Source organism: Cetorhinus maximus, chromosome 7, assembly GCF_964194155.1.
Source record: "Cetorhinus maximus chromosome 7, sCetMax3.hap1.1, whole genome shotgun sequence".
Taxonomy (NCBI): Eukaryota; Metazoa; Chordata; class Chondrichthyes; order Lamniformes; family Cetorhinidae; genus Cetorhinus; species Cetorhinus maximus.
The window spans coordinates 141,682,111-141,699,156 of record NC_135885.1 but is presented as its reverse complement, the minus strand read 5'-3'; positions in this window follow the sequence as shown (position 1 = coordinate 141,699,156).

The window sequence follows — 17,046 nt, the reverse complement described above, 5'->3', positions numbered from 1 at the left end:
GTGTGTGTGGGGGTCACATGTTGATCTGTGCAAGTGGCTTCAAGATGGTGAGGGCTGAGAAGGCAGTCTCCAGAGGAGATGAGGCCAGATGGAGATGTGAGGGTGTGTGTGAGAGAGTGAGTGGTGATGTCCCTTGATCTGGCAGTGAGTGAGATGCCAGTGAATGTGTGATGGGCTTGTGAGTGTGAGAGTTTAGAGTGATGAGATGGTTGCCTTACCCTGGCAGCATGGATAAGATCATTCATCCTCTTTCTGCACTGGATGGCCAACCTCCTCCGTGCACTGTTGGCGCTGACCACCACTGCCACCATCTCCCAGGCCGGAGTGGTGAGACTGATGGGCCTCCTGTGGCCAGAGCGGGGGTAGAGGACATTGTGATGGCCTCCACAGCATCCAGAAGGCGTCCCAGGGAAGTGTCACTGAATCGGGGGGGGGCTGCAATCCTCTTGGCTTTTGGGGCCATGTCTTCACCAGGGCAGGCGTGGGCTGCAAGCATTGAGAAGTATGTGTGTGGCTGCAGTTTAAACATGGCGCCCTGCGTGAGTAAGTGGCGAGGTAACAGTTTGTGGGCAAATCGGAGACCGCCCGACAGCGAGACAGTGAGTTTCCTGTAGCTGCGTAATGAATGAGGCAGGAGTGGGATGATATGATGCAAAAACCTGCCATTGCAGCCGGCGGGTAAAACGACTTTTTATCCCTCTGGCTACCGCACTTTGTGCAGATCTGGGACGATTCCGCCCATGTCTAAGAACCTGGTTTTGATACTCATGACAACACACTCTGAAACTGGTTTCAGATATAATGGTGCCATGACAATGAGAGCTGTGCAGCTGCTTTCACTACTGTGTGCAGCCAGCGTTTGGAAAGGATTTGGCCCATAGTCTAAGCTTTTGATTCCAGGTGCCTTGTCCTGTCCATCACCAAATTGTTAATGGGGTGTTTTCTATGAATTTCACACCCGTGAAGTTGACAGTGATGGCAACAGTTCACATCAAGCACCATTCCCAAGATTGTAATGATGGAACCTGATTATAGTAATTCTGTTGCACGCTAGGGTGTGCTTTCTGTCAGGGCCATCCAAGAACTGAATGAACTGAGTCCTGATAAATGAATGACTGGTCTGGCAAAAAATGTTTATCTTGGATCAATTTATATTTTTAGTGAACCAGGTTAAAAATATCCAGCTCGCAAATTGTGTGTCTTTTTTCAACCAGCATTCACTGATCCGTTAATTTTTAAATTCAAGAAAGTTACAGAAAGGGCTTCCCAAATCTTATGTTTAGACCGATACCATTAGACTTGTAAAGTCTTCTGCTGTAGTTAAGTGAGCTATAGTTATGTATCAGGTATATTTAGTCTATATAATATTTAGTGTTTATGTATATACCGTCTTAAAAGAGATAGGTGCAGTTTGAATCCAAGGAAATGAATGGAGAAGGTTTGGTACATTCAAGTTATGTGTTCTGATGTGGTTTCCCATTGCACAGCTGAATTTGTGCATTGTAATACTATGAAAAATGAATAATAACCCTGCAAAGAAATTATTATTAATAATAGCTGTACTCTGAAATAACCATGGAGAAATGTGAAAGACTTAGCATCATTAAGCACTCTAGTCTTGCCAAATTAATGGCTATCTGAAGAATAGAAGCAGCTCGGAATCTCAATCACACAAGCTTTTATCGTGGACTGGTTTCAATAAAAGACATCTCAGAAAACTTAATATTTACTGTTAAAAGATTTAAAAAAAAAATATGAAGCCACAGATTTATGTTTTAACTCTCTTTATTACTTTTATTTTTGCGCTGTTTATCAAACACCGAGCTGTTTTCTCCTGACTCACACCATCTATTTGAGTTTCTTCCTGATAGCGCAAGATCACTGCAGCTTAATCAAGATATCCTCGCCTAGCTGTCACTGCACTCTGCCGATAGCTGTTGAAATTCTATAAAGCTGCTGAGCTGTTTTGAGATGTTGGCCGAGATTGGACTGAATGTCACATCAGACATTACATATGCACACAGCCTGTAGTATTGGATATTGGAGGCCTGTGTCAAAACAACATCCCACGTGAACTGTTAGTGATCCAAAGTAATGCAGCTAATACCAAACTTACTAAAAGATTAAACAATTTTGGCTTTATCTGTTGAAGCATAGCAATAAGCCAAAAACTACTGTTGAAAAAAACGATAATTGTAAATAACTGCAATCGTGCAGAAAAGAACTCAACAGACTATTTCACATCAACAAACCTGTCATTTCTTTGCTGTGTTGTGTATTTGTCTGGAATGGTTCAGTGAGTGCCTCTGGTTCAGAGATGTGGGCTCATGTCCCTCTCCAGAGAATTGAAAGCATATTTAACACGTAACACATGACGCCTCGGTTATGAGGAAGTTCTGTACCGTCGGAGACGCTATCTTTCAGATGAGGAGTTTAAATCAAGATCCCCCTCCTACTCTCTCAGGTGGACGTAAAAGATTCTATGACATGATTTTGAAGAAGAGCAGGGCATCTTGGCTGATGTTTATTTCTCAACCAATATCACTAAAGCCGATGATCTGGTTATTGTCAGATTTCTGATGTGGGATCATCCTCTGCACAAATTGGCCGCCACACTCCCAAATTGTAGTGTTGACCACAACTCAGAAGTGGCTGTAAAGCTCTGTATAAATACACTCTAGAAATAAAGTTCTTCAATAACTAGCAGATTCCACATTGCTTATTTTTAAAGTAATATTTATTAAATTCCTCTTTATCAAGGAGGCTAAGGGCAGAGTATGGTTACAGTATGTGGATGTTCATTTATGTTGTGAATACACAGAACGGTTGTTGTACTGACATTGTTCTCAGCCTCTCTGGTGTTCTATCCTGAGTCTTCATTCCTCGGAGCTATATTCATTACGCCATTCAAGTAGAATACCCTAAAACATGCGGCTACTATGGACAGATCATTCAAACAAGAAGCAAAATGGACCATGTGACCGATCAGGATGCTTAATTGTTAGATTTTTGGAAAGCCATTATTTTAATGCCAATGGATCGATACCATCATCTAAACCCAGTCAACAGCATGTTTCCTGGGACTCTGAGAAGGAATTTTCGCATTGCCATCTGGTCATACCAAGATGCCTTAATGGGAGACATCTAGAAAGCTTTTGCGCACAGTGTCTATTGACATCATGTGTCATGTAGAATTGCATAGAAAAAAGCACAGAAAATGTTCATTTGGCCCAGCCAGTCCATGCTGCATTCAACCCCTCTCCTGTCCTTCTCCACCTAAGCCTTTATTCCCTTCTCCCTCATGTGTTTATCTAGCCTCCCCTTAAATGCATCTTGATGATTTGCCTCAACCACTCCCTCTGGCCGTAAGTCCCATATTCTCACCACTCTCCGGGGAAAGGAACTTTTTCTGAATTCCAAATTTAATTTCTTGGTGACGATCTTATATTGATGGCCTCTGATTTTTCTCTTCTCTACATGTGAAAACACTCTCTCTGTGTCTAGTCCTAAACTTTTCATAACTTGAAAGACCTCTATTAGGTTGCTCCCCAGCTTTCTCTTTCCAGGAGAAGAGAGACACAGTCTGTTCATCCTTCACTGATGGACATAACCAAGTATTTCTTGTATCATCCTTGCAAAGTCTTTTTGTACCATCGCAAGAGCCTCAACGCCCTTTTTATAATATGGTGACTTGAACTGTACACAGTATTCCAAGTATGGTCTAACCAATGTTCAATGTGAATTCAGCACAACTTCCCTACTTTTCAACTCTATCCCTCTAGAAATAAACCCTAGCGGTAGGTTTGCTCTTAATGGTCTTATGAACCTGTGTTGCTACTTTTAGTGACCTCTGTTTTCCTATTCCCAGATTCCTTTGTTCCTCTACCCCATTTTGATTCTTGTTTTCCACCAATGAGTTGGACACAGAGCCTTATGGCAAACAGTTTATTTACTCAGCAAACAGAGCCTATTTAAACAGCACACTACAGCAAACAGTTTACAGAGTCTATTTAAACAGTGCACTACAGCAAACAGTCTACAGAGTCTATTTAAAGTGTGCACTACAGGAAGCAGCCTACAGAGTCTATTTAAAAGCAGGTCCACGAACTAGAGGAAACAGAACTCATGTCTAAAACTGCAGCAACTTCTGTCATTAAAAGCAGAGTGCGTTTCTCCAGCAAAATGTTGAAGGCAGTAACAAAATACAAATTGACCCAGATTTACTTTCCTCGTTAACCAAAAATGCTCAGAGGTTCGCCGCTACTCAGAGACATAACTGAGCTGCAAGTTTCGGGAAGCTCACTTACGATCAAATTTAGCAGTTGCGTTTCAGCCCCTGGTCCCACTGAGCCCTGTGATTTGGGAACTGGGGCTGATTGTCCAGAACTTACGCTAATTTTGAAACTGATTTATTTAGGGTTGATACGAGTAGGTGTGGAGCCTGCTCAGGAGCGCATCCTCGGACTTGTCACTTTGAAGGGGACTTTAAAAAAACACTAATTGGGTTTCAGAAACGGTTTGACAAGCTACGTAAAATACTTCGTTACAAAAAGAAAATAAAAAGCCAGGAATTGTGAGGTATAAAAAAATGCTTTTGAATAGAACCCACACTTTTTGAGTGAGAAGGAGGAGATGTTGCTCTGATATTGAATGCTACATATAAAGCAGAAAGGAGAGGGGGGGTGGGGGGAGATTCACCATTATTTATGGTGTTTTCTCTTTCTCCCTCTCATTTATGTGGAGGTTCAGCCGGGTTTTTTTTTAGGGTCAAAGACCTTTAGTTTTCTTGCAGGGAGGTACACATGTCCGAAGGCAGCCGGGGTGCGTGTATTGTGACAGAATGAACTGAAACAAATCAGGCAAACAACCGAGGAACTTTAAAAGATCTGTTAATCAATGGTCACACTAAATCCTCTCTCTCAAGGATTAAACGCAGGGAGAAAGGGAAGGGGTGCAGTCTTGCTAGTTGAATTTATAATAGGTTTGTGCATAGACACTACACGTGCCAGGGTTGGGTTATATTATAACTTTATAATGTCACTAACTGCAAAAACCTCCTCTAAATTATATAAAACTCTAAGTTATTATTTCACCATTTCCCTTGCTTGTTAGCTGGTGAGATGTCGATCTCCCTCATAATACCCTGGGTGCCTTGGGAAACTGACATGTAATAAAAATGCACGTATCTAAAAAAAAACACATTTCCTCACGGATAACAGGATATTAAACTCCATTGGAGAGTGAGACGAGTAGGTATTGCGCCACATACTGACTTTAATACTGGCCTGATAGTTACACGCAGAATAAAACTGTGGGTGGAATCGTCCCAGATTTGCACAAAATGCAGGAGCGGGCGGGGAAAACGTGGTTTTAACCGCTGGGCGCAATGGCGGGTTTTCCCATTCCTGGTGTGTCCCACCTCATTAATAATGCATTCACGGGAACCACTCCGGATCGCTGGTGGGTGGGCTCGGATGTACCCGCCCCGCCATGACTTCAGCGCTTCCTCATTCCAGGCGCCATATTTAAAAGCGCATCAGGGCTCAGCCTACTTCATGTCTTCAGACCAGGACTGCTCCAGGTGACAGATGGCCCCAAAAGTCAAGAAGGCAGCAGCCCCCAAATTTAGTGACGCCTCCCTGGGACGCCTGCTGGACATAGTGGAAGCCACCGCAATGTCCTCTACCCCCACTCTGGCCGCAGGGGGTCCACCAGAGTCATCAATCCAGCTTGAGAGGCGGTGGCAGAGGTGGTAGTGAGCACAGAGGAGGTCAGCCATTCAGTGTAGGAAGAGGATCAATGCTGACATCTGTACCACCAGGGTAAGTCAACCACCTCATCATTCTCAACTCACACACTTACAAACCCATCACACACCCACAGGGGTCTCACACCTCAAGGGACAACACCACTAACTCTCACACACACCCTCACATCTCCATCAGGCTCATATCCTCAAGAGCTCGTGTCCTCATCCTGTCCATGACTCCGCTCACCACACAAACATTCCACACAGAGCCATGTGTCCTGCTCACACTCTCTCCATCTGTTTTCATGCAGCAGAAGTTGGCTCACATCAGCAGGGAGAGGTCCCAGGCGAGGGATAGAGTTGCCCACATTGCGCCCCTGACTCACTTTGAGCAGCGTGCCATCGCGCTGACTGGTGAGGATGTGGAACGTGCCTGCGGTGACGATGAGATCGGTGGCGAACACCCTGTGAGGATCCTGCACCACATCATCCCTCTCTCAACGCAGCTGTGAGTGTCTCTCTCTCTCGTTTTTGACTCTGCTGCCCTGCACTAACTATCTCTACTTTGGTTCACAGGGAGCTCTGTCAAGGGACCGACACCCTCAGCCAGCCAGTCCCTCAGCTCCATCCAGGTCCTCACCTCCAGGCAAGAGGACACCTCCTCCATTGAAGAGCTGGGAATAAGCAGCCTGGAAAACCCGTCACAGCCACACCCTGCACCAGCGCAGAGACACACACCTCGGTGGGACCTAGATCTAGTGCAGGCTCGGGTTCACCATTTGGTGGTCACCACACGAACATGTTTCCGCAGCAGGAGGAGGCGGGTTCAGCTGAGCTGCCTGGCACTCAGAGGGCTGCTGGGGAAGAAGCATCTGCGAGGTCCGAGTCAGATGACAAGCCTCTGGATTCAGCCTTCCAACTCATCGTGGAGAGTCAGAAAAAGGTGGGGGGAACATCATGCAGAGCTGCTGGAAGCCCTCAACAGAGTGGCACGTGAGTCGGAGAAGTGTGTCTGCCTGCTCTCTGATGAAGTAGTGCCCACATGTGTGTGCACAGAGGTGTCCGTGGAGAGGATGGCCGGTGCCATGGAGACCCTGGTCCATCAGAATGCCGAGATGTGCGCAGACTTGCACTCCATCATGGTAGCCATGGGTGAATTCCTGCAGTAGCAACGTGAGAGGGAAACAAGGCACCTCGACATCCCTCCGGGTGCTCCTTCACCTCAATGAGTCAGGCCGAGGCCCTCGGGCACCCAAAGGGAGGAAGACCGGCAGCTGGATACCTCTGGCTCATCCACTCATGGATCTCAGAGGCTGTCCTCTCCCTCTGAGCCCCCTTTGCCTATAAGCCCCTCAACCTCATCCTCTGTCACCGCGGAGGGAGCAGCTGGCCTACAGGAGGGCAGCCAAAGCAAGCAGGGGCACTCAAGGCCTCGGCTCTCCAGAGGACGGACACCAAAGTCATCAGAGGTAACAAGGTCAACATGGCACAGGCTGTCTCCACCCCGGCTGTGGATGTCAGGGCAGCACCTAGAAGAAGTGGCAGGCCTAGAAATTTAAGAAATTCTGATCACAAGTGGCAGCACGGGTGAACACATTTTGTCACTTTTCATCTGAAAATATATTCGCTTTCACTGAATAATGTGTAAAGTTTCACGTCTTTCAGCTTCATTGACAGACTCTGCGAGTCCTCCCACTGCCTCCTCACCCCCACGCTAACAGTTCAATCAGAACGATGAGTGATTCTGGAGGGAGAAGTGTGTGTGTGTGGCAGGGCCTTTTGGAGCCTCATGCAAGCACTCTCCCACACACACGGAGCTTTTATCCATCACAGTCATCTTACTGTCCCAAGCATTTTCAATGATCGCTGGGGTTTCATTCCATTGTCTATCTGGGCTGAGCTGCATTTCCGCCAATCCACTGATTGCAAACCATGCAGCACCTGTGCCTGTCCAATACGAGGCTCCGCTCACTTTCAATTTCGACAATGATGGTCGTAGTCAAGTTTTTGATCAGCTCCCTCATCCTTTCCCCTCCCTCAGTTACCCATGTCCTTTCCCCCATCACTGTCGACCCCCTGGCATCATAATCCACCTCCCCACCATCACCTACCAGCCCAAATCCTTGTCTTTGCTGGATATCCAGGTGAATGTGTATATTCCGTATCTTCCTGAGAATCCCATCCCAATCCACATTTACCTTCCCGACCTCCTCCTTCCCACCATCAGGGTCTGTTCCTGCCTGAATCCCCACCAACCACCCTCACTGTCCCTTCTACCACTATTGACGTGCCCTCACCCTCCCACTCTTCCAGCTCCCTCACACTCACCATTCCCTCCTACCACACCCACCCTCAGTTTGCTCCCCAGGAGGCAGTCATTGACTCCACAGACCCCTCCCTTACACATTCACCCAGACACCCCCCCATCCCTTATTCCCTCCCCCACCCTTACACCTTCCTCCTCCTGGGCACCTTCTCCCCTCCTCCTCCCTCCTCCCTCCTCCTCCTCCCCCAGGACACCTTCTTCTGCCTGGATTCCTTTCCCCCTCTAAACTCCTTCCCTTACACATTCATCCCCCCCTTACACCTGCCTCCCACTTGCTGCATTCTCCCCCTTGCTCCTTCCTCCCCCTCCCAACCTCCCCCCCCGACATCTTTGTCCCTCCCAGTCTCACCCCTGACACCTTTGTTACCCCTCTGAACCTCACCCCCACAACAGCCTCATTCCACCCCCTAACCTCACCCTCTGATAACTTTGTTCCCCCTCCCCCCTGACCCAACCCCACTTTGCTGAGAATATGCCTCCCCACAAAGCCTTGGAGGTCAGTTTGCTGCTGGAGCCAGGACAGCAAGCTCCCGCTGGAGCCTATGACCAAGGGAAGTAGACATTTTCCTGGGCATCCAGCAGCAAATGCCACAGATTCGCCAAACAGAGGAAAATCTGAGCCGTGTTGTTGCATTCTTCATTTTGTCACAAACATAACCAATCATACAACAGGGATTGGTATAACAATAATGTGGGTTATATATTTGAAGATAAGACTATATACATACAAAGGTAACTAGGAGGCTGTGTAGGCATGTCTGACCTGTAGGACCAATGCTCTGTTCTGTCTACAGAGTAGGTGGGATTATACGTCACATCCTATCTCGTGGTGGTTAGTGATGGACAGCAGTTTAAGATATGCCCCCTTAAAGGTACATGTACTTCACAACAATTATGTGCATGAAATCACTGTGGGTCTCCAGATGTGATCGACAGGGTATTTAACCAACCATCCCCCATCTGGCTGGGAATAATGATGTTGCATATACATGCTCTTTTTTTACCTATATTTGTTTTTATCTTGTTCTTGTGTATGCCTTTAATTCCACAGGGCTGAATTTCCACCTACTTGCTTTCTTATGTTTGCAACTCAGTTGTCCTACTTCGCCATTGTCACCCGATGTGCTGAAAACAAATTGTCTGTCTGATGTGCAATCATCCCACCAGCAGACGCCTGAGCATTAACTCAATCACCTTGGTTTTCTGATCCAGCATCAGCAGCTGTTACTACTGTCACTGCGTGGATTTTACATCAATTCACAACTTTACTCCATATTCTTGAAATGATTGAGAGAACTGCAAAATAACTAATCAGATTGCTGTTTTGCATTACTTACACCGAGATAGGTTTTCAAGCCAATTTTCTCATACAAGGTGCAAGTTATTTGTCAGGCTTACAGACACGATGATTCATGGCTCCTGAAACTCAGCAGGGGAGTCTTTTCAGGCTTCACTAAGTCAGAAAAGGATGCATAATGATGGAGCTCTAAGTGTTCATTTAACTAAAATTAAATCTGTTACTTTTCACCTTAGTCAACTCGCTCAAGAAGGCAAAATTCCAACACATTATTGTGATAGACATTGACTATTTTCCATTCAAGAGAAGGTACATCAAATGGATTATGACATTAGTTCTGGCTTTAAGTTAATCACGTAAAAATCCTTCCCACAAAAACAGCAACAATAATTTGCATTTGTGTAGTGCCTTAAACATAGTTTAAAAAAAAGAGTCCCAAGGCACTTCACAGGAGTAATAGCAAATAAAATTAAAAAGTTGCAAGAGTTGCTCTGGTTGCTATGCAAATTTATTCATTAAGATTTTTGCAGTTGGTTGGTGTTTTCAAAGAAACGGAAAGCCATGCTTGCCCTCCCATGGGTGTCATCAGCAACGACAGACGCATGATTCACAAGGATAGAACGTTTAAATGTTCATTTATTTTTAAGGGTTTAATAGGAGAGGCATAGAGGAGATGCTTCAGTTGTGGAGGAAGATAAAAATTAGGGGACCATAAATATAAGATAGTCACTAATAAATACAATAGGGAATTCAGGAGAATCTTCTTTACCCAAAGGACGTTTAAAGTATGGAACTTACTACCACATGGACTGGTTGTGGCGAATAACATAGATGCACTTAAGGGGAAGCTTGATAAGTACGTGAAGGAGAATTGGAATGGTACGATAGATTGATGGGGTAAGACAAAGATGGCTGGTGTGTAGACCAGTTGAACTAAATGATCTGCACTGTTCACTTGACTCAAACTGGGATGACGGGCTTACCCTATGAAGAAAGGCTGCACAAGTAAAAGTAGAGGGGTAGCACTGGTAATCAAGGATGACATTTGTGCAATAGTTAGAGATGACCTTGATTCAGGAGATTAGGATGCAGAATCGGTTTGGGAGGAGATGAGGAATAGTAGGGGAAAGAAGTCACTAGTGGGAGTGGTCTACAGGCCCCCTAAAAGTAACCACAATCTAGGACAAAGTATACAAAAAGAAATTTTGGGTGCGTGTGATAAAGGGATGGCAATAATTATGGGTGACTTTAATCTACATATAAACTGGAAAAATCAGATTGGCAGTAGTAGCCTGGATAAGGAGTTCATAGAATGCTTTCGAGATAGTTTCTTAGAGCAGCATATTCTGGAACCAACCAGAGAGCAGGTTATATTAGATTTGGTATTGTGTAACGTGACACGATTAATTAATGACCTCAGAGTAAAGGCACCCCTAGGTAGCAGTGACCACAATATGATTGAATGCATTGGTGTTAATTTTCCAAAATTCCCTAGATTTTGGAAAGGTTCCATCAGATTGGAAAGTAGCAAATATAACCCCTCCACTCAAGAAGAGAGGGAGGCAGAAAGCAGGAAACTATAGGCCAGTTAGTTTGACGTCTGTCATGGGGAAGGCATTAGAGTCGATTATTAAAGAGATTATAGCTGGGCACTTGGAAAAGCTCTAGGTAATCGGGAAGAGTCAGCATGGTTTTATGAAAGGGAAATCATGTTTAACCGATTTATTAGAGTTCTTTGAAGGAGTAACATGTGGGTGGATAGAGGGGAGCCTGTAGAGATACTGTTCTTGGATTTCCAGAAGGCATTTGATTAGGTGCCACACCTAAGGTTATTGCAGAAAATAAAAGCTCATAGTGTAGGAGGTAACATATTAGCCTGGATAGATGATTAGCTGGCTGGCAGAAAGCAGAGTATACATAAATGGGTCTTTGTCTGCTTGGCAGGATGTGATGAGTGGAGTCCCACAGGGATCTGTGCTGGGGCCTCATCTTTTTACAATTTACGTCAATGACCTAGGTGAGGGGAGTGGTACATAGTTGTTAAATTTGCAGATGACACAAAGACAGGTAGGAAAGTATGTTGTGAAGAGGGCATGAGGAGGTTGGAGATGGATATGGATAGGTTGAGTGAGTGAGCAATGATTTGGAAAATGGAATTTAATGTGGACAAATGTGAAGTTGTTCACTTTGGCAAGAAGAATAAAAAAGCAGAGTATTACTTAAACAGAGAATGGCTGCAGAATTCCCAGATGCAGAGGTATCTAGGTGTTCCCGTGCATGAGTCACGAAAAGTTAGTATGCAGGTACAGCAAGTAATCAAGAAGGCTAATGGAATTCTATCCTTTATTCTGAGAGGAATTGAACATAAAAGTAAGGATGTTATGCTTTAGTTATACAGGACATTGGTGAGACCACATCTTGAATACTATGTGCAGTTTTGGTCTCCTTATTTAAGGAAGGATGTAAATGCATTGGAGGTGGTTGAGAGGAGGTTTACTAGATTGATGACTGGAATGAGCAGGTTGTCTCATGAGGCTAGGTTGGACAGACTGGGCTTGTTTACACTGGAGTTTAGAAGAGTGAGGGATGACTTGATTGAAGTATACAAGATTCTAAATGGTTTTGACAAGGTGGGCATGGAAAAGATGTTTCCTCTTGTGGGTGAGTCCAGAACTAGGAGGTAGTGTTTTAAAATTAGGGGTCGCCCTTTTAGGACAGAGTTGAAGAGAAATTTTTTCTCTCAGAGGGTTGTGTGACTTTGGCACCCTCTGCCTCAGAAGGTGGAGGAGGTGGGTCACTGAATATTTTTGAGGCAGAGGTAGATAGATTCTTGTTAGGCAAGGGAATCAAAGGTTATCAGGGTTAGATGGGAATGTGGAACTCAAAACACAAGAAGATCAGCCATGACCTTATTGAATGGCGGAGCGGCCTTGACAGCCAAATTGCCTATTTCTGCTCCTATTTTGTATGTTCGTATCTTTGTATACCCATCTGAGTTTAGGAGAATGAGAAGTGGTCTTACTGAAACATATAAGTTCCTGGCTTGTCCACTTCCGAATTTATCTGGTTTGAACAGGAGAGGAGTCCAGGAAATTTAGTGTTATGACGAATTCCTGTGGAATTTTGGGTTCCCAGTTGTTGGCTGGCAGGAGAAGGTGGCTTAGTGTGTCAGCATGTGCGATCTGAGTACATGGCCGATGAACAAAAGTGTATTCATAGGCAGCTAATGTGAGCGCTCATTTCTGTATGAGAGCCATTGTGATGGGCTGGGATGGCTGTGGGTGGGGGTATCGACTTGTCTTCCCCAAATAATCCCAGCAGGGGCTTATGATCAGAGACGATGTGGAAATGGCGGCTGTTACTGATATTGGTGAAATTTACGGACGCTGAACACAATAGGTAACCCCTCTTTTTCAATTTGGGAATACCGCCGCTCTGCGACACTGAGTGTGCGAGATGTGTAACCGATGGGCCTCTCTGATCCACCCGCCATCCTATGTGAAAGAACAGCCCTTATGCCATAAGGGGGGGCGCATCACATGTTAAAATTAATTCCTTTTTGGGGTCAAAGTGGACCAGTGGGGCCGACGACCTTAGCAGTCACTTAGCTTTCAGGAAGGCATCCTGGTGTGGGACTTGCCAACTCCATTTTTGGTTCTTCTTAAGTAGGCCGTACAAAGGGGCTAATACAGTCGAAAGATTCGGGAGGAATCGGCCACAGTAGTTTAACATGCCTAAGAAGGCCTTAAGCTCAGTGGTATTTCTTGAGGCAGGCACCTCGAGAATTGCCTGGACCTTCTCTTCTACAGGGGGCAGGCCCTGCGCATCAACCTTGTGGTCCAGGTAAGTTATCTCTCTGGCTTGAAACAGGCATTTTTCCTTCTTTAAGCGTACCCGGGCTTGGGCGACTGGTTTGAGCACCTCCTCCAGATTTGCTAAATGCTCATCGTCGGTTAGTCCAGTGACCAAAACGTCGTCCAAGTAAATGACAACATGGGGTGAACCTTAAAGCAGGTTTTCCATAGCCTTCTGAACAATAGCGCGCGTGGAGGAGACCCCAAAGGGCGATCTTGTGTATTGATACGATCCGCGTATTGTTGGTGACAATATCTCTAGAGTCCTTTTCCAGCTCTACCTGCCAGTAGGCATGGCTCATATCTAATTTTGAATATGTGGTGCCCCCTGCCAACTTTGAATATAACTCCTCAATCTTGGGTATTGGGTGTCTATCCGGTCTGGCCACTTCATTTACAGTTAGTTTGCAGTCACCGCACAAACGCACGCTTTGGTCTGGCTTTAGCACAGGTACAATGGGGGCTGCCCACTCAGCAAACTGCACTGGCTGCAGGATGCCCAACTTCTCCAGTCTGTTCAACTTGGCCTCTACCTTGTCCCGCAAAGTGTAAGGGACTGGTCTGGCTCTTATAAACCTGGGGGCTTGCGTTTGGGCCTACATGGATTCAGGCCTCTAACCCTCGAATCCTTTGTAATTCATCATTAAAAACAGAAGCATGCTTTTGCAACAATTCTTGTAAGCTTCTTGTAGCAATTTGAAAAATTTCGGCTCATTTCAGTTTAATATTTTCGAGCCCCTTGCGGCCTGTTAAGCTGGGTCTCTCTCTCTCCGGCTACCACTAGCACGGGCAACCTTTGAGATTGATCTCCATACTTCACCGAGACCCGACTTAACCCTTTCAGTCTTATTTCTTCGCCCGCGTAAGTCCTCAGCTTTGTGTCCGAAACTTCTAACTTCAAAGGAAGTTACTTTACTCAGATATCTAAATGTATGCTCTCCAATGACGGACATCGACACTCTTGTATCAACTTCCATCTTAATGGGTTGTCCATTGACCATTATGTCTACTTGGATTGGCTCAGTTCTATCCATTTTGAGGTTATATAACGAATGAGTGTCTGATTCTATTTCTTCTGGCTCTTCCATGAGGCATATTTCACGATTTTTTCTTCTGCCTTTATAGTGTTGTTTTAGCCTTTCGCTGCATTATGTGGCCATAGCGGTGGCAGAAAAAGCACTCAACTTGTTTGAGTTGTTGTTCACTCACTGGAGACCTGGATGTATTTTTCTCATTCACTGCAGTACCGTTGTTTTTCAATGGTTTAGAGCGAGAGAGCATTTCCTGCTTTTCCATGAAGTCCAAAGTTTTCCTGCCTTTTGTTGCCGGATTTTCCCGCTCGACCGGATGGACGGCGCCATTTTGTGTATTTTTTATAACTTCGGAATTTCTAACAGCACTCTCTATCTCGGTAGCTAATTCTGATGCCTTATGGAAGTCTAGACTGGGTTCGGCTAGCAAACGCCTTTGGATAGCATCATCTCCAACCCTGCATATCGGCCGGTCTCTCAACATATCACTATAATGGATGTTCCGAATTTGCAATGCTCATTTAATGCCTTTAAAATGGCCACATAGTCAGCTATTGTCTCCTCCAGAAGGCTGTTCCTTGCATTGAACTTGAAGCGCTGCATAGTAACTGAGGGCTTTGGTCTCAGGTGGCTCTGTATAATTTTTATTAACTCATCGAAAGTCTTGGAGTCTGGGGCGCTAGGCGGCGTAAGACTGCGGATCAGCCCGTATGTTTTGCTCCCATATGAGGACAAAAGATTTGCCCTCTCCTTCTCCTCCCCCGCGATGTCATTAGTGGTAAAAAAAGAGCGCTAGGTGTTCGACACACTGAGACCAGTCATCTGCAATGGGGTTGAATGGATTGACACACCCGAACTGTGGCATCGTGAACACCTGAAAGGGGACTGCACTTCAAATGGGCTTTCCAGGTAATGACAAATTTCGATGTTTGGCTTACCGCGGAGTTGCCCTCTCTCTGGGGTCTCATAATTTTCTGCCTGTAGCTATTTTTCATGTATGTACCAGTTTAAATGTATTGCCGCTTTAAGAGCAGTCAGTTTTTTTTTAACACTGTCTTTGCAGCTGTCGGCTTTTCTCTGCTGGGTTTTGTGCTCTTTTTGAGTTTTGGCAGGATCCCTGCGATCACGATTCTACAGGGTTTTAAAAAATTTTTTAAACTGCAGCACTGCTTTCTGCTCCGATTGTCAGCTGTCACCTATTTTACGAGTTAAGTACAGATGCTCTTTCCAATGCTTTTCTCACCCATCTTGTGGACTCACACTCAAGGGTCTTGCAATGTTTTTATCCTCGTCGCCACTTTTATGTCTTGGGTAAATGAGTTTGTTGGCCTTCCTGTGTTCTCATCAATTGCTGCTTGCAATCAATAACGGGGAGAGACTGATGTAAGAATAAACAGTGATGGTTTATTGAGACATAGGGCAGAGCACCAGATCATACGTGTTCACTCAGAAACCTCCAGAACTAGACTTCAGTCCCCAGTTGCCCATGCTGTACAGTGATTTGTCAGTGCTGTCACATGATCAGTACACGTGCATTCTCTTAAAGGGACAGGGTGCTTCACTTTATCACAGCCAGATTGATTGTACATTCATAATGATGCTGAGAAGGTGATGGTGAAGCTCCTTCTTAAACTGCTGAAGCCCTTGTTCTTAGGTGAGGAATTGACCCAATGCATGATCAAATCAAATGGAGGGGCAAAACCCTTAATGTGAGCTGAATAGAGATTAGAAATGTATTCACGAGTTTGCAACATGGAAGTTGAAAATAAAAGTTGGAGAAGTTTCTCTACAAAGCATTGTCAAGTCACATAATTTAGAAATTGCAAGAGTCAGTAGATAAAAGCAACTTCTTTGTCACTGAGCTGAGTTAAGCAAAGGCTCCCAAAATGGAAATGGTAGTTTAGTAATCCATGGCAAAAGCAGTTTTCATTTTAAATAAACCTTGTGACGCTCATTAAATAGAGTGACAATAGCTGGAATATATTGCTGGTTTGAATTTATTAACAGCTTCAAAGTCTGACATAGCTTGAAGACAGCTACAGTGTAAAGACAGACCTGTACGTCTTTTCCAATATCTACACATTTAAGGGGAAGCTGGTTCAGTACATGAGAGAGAGAATAGGAAAGATAGGATGAAGTAACATGGGAGGAAGTGCCTGTGAAGAATAAACACAAGCGTATTCCAGTTTAGTCAAATGGCTTATTGCTGTACTGTAAATTCCATATAATGGAAATGTCCAAACCTCAATTATGGAAGAACAGTCCATATCAAATTGGTGTGAATAAGACTGTTCTCAGTGAGACTCATGAGCTGATACCAATCCTGACAAGTCGTGAATGTATTTTTGTCCTGTTGAGCATTTTCCCACTGGGAAGCGAATTGAATTTGTGCACACAAACTTACAAGCTATCAGTGAGAAATTGTAAAGGCTTGTTACGAGGGAAAATAGCGGGGAGATGGTGGTGTAGCGGTAATGTCACTTGATTAGTCATCCAGAGGCCCAGGCTAATGTTCCAGGGGCATGGGTTCAAATCTCATCACAGTGACTGGTGGAATTTAAATTACATTAATAAATCTGGAATATAAAGCTAGTCTCAGTAACGGTGAGCATGAAACTATCATCAACTGCTGAATAAACTTATCTGGTTCACCAGTGTCCTTTAGGGAAGGAAATCTGCTGTCCTTACTGGTCTGGTCTGCATATGACTCAAGACCCACAGCAATGTGGTTGACTCTTAATTGCCCTCTGAAATGGCTGAGTAAGCCACTCAGTTTAAGGGCAATTAGG